Source organism: Sinocyclocheilus rhinocerous, unplaced genomic scaffold, assembly GCF_001515625.1.
Source record: "Sinocyclocheilus rhinocerous isolate Xijiao unplaced genomic scaffold, SAMN03320098_v1.1 scaffold831, whole genome shotgun sequence".
Lineage (NCBI taxonomy): Eukaryota > Metazoa > Chordata > Actinopteri > Cypriniformes > Cyprinidae > Sinocyclocheilus > Sinocyclocheilus rhinocerous.
Window position 1 is genome coordinate 176,645 of NW_015641020.1, and position 313 is coordinate 176,957.

The window sequence follows — 313 nt, forward strand, 5'->3', positions numbered from 1 at the left end:
AACCGTACGCACGTCCATGTATAACGCTTCTCATAGCTATGTGAAAATAAGTGTATAAATGGAACAGTTTGTTGGAGCTGATCTGACGATCTGAATGAGAGAGAGAGAGAGAGAGAGAGAGATGCAGAGCAGGGGAACACAAGGAACAGGGTTGAGAACTGCTGCTTTAGAACATTGGGTTTGAAACTTGTGAATCCATTAGAATCGTTAGAAGACAGAATCGCGATTCATATATGAATAGATTTTTACGTGCACCTCTAGTTTTCTCTTCCTCTTCTGTAAAGCAGCACAACATGGCCTCGCCCCCTTTGCT

The 313-nt window shown here is 42.8% G+C and overlaps 1 protein-coding gene across 2 annotated transcripts in view; it reads right to left on the reverse strand.

The window, feature by feature from the left end:
• LOC107753920 (sushi, von Willebrand factor type A, EGF and pentraxin domain-containing protein 1-like) overlaps positions 1-313 on the reverse strand; it is a 100,338-nt gene that overhangs the window by 75,345 nt on the left and 24,680 nt on the right. The window lies entirely within an intron of this gene.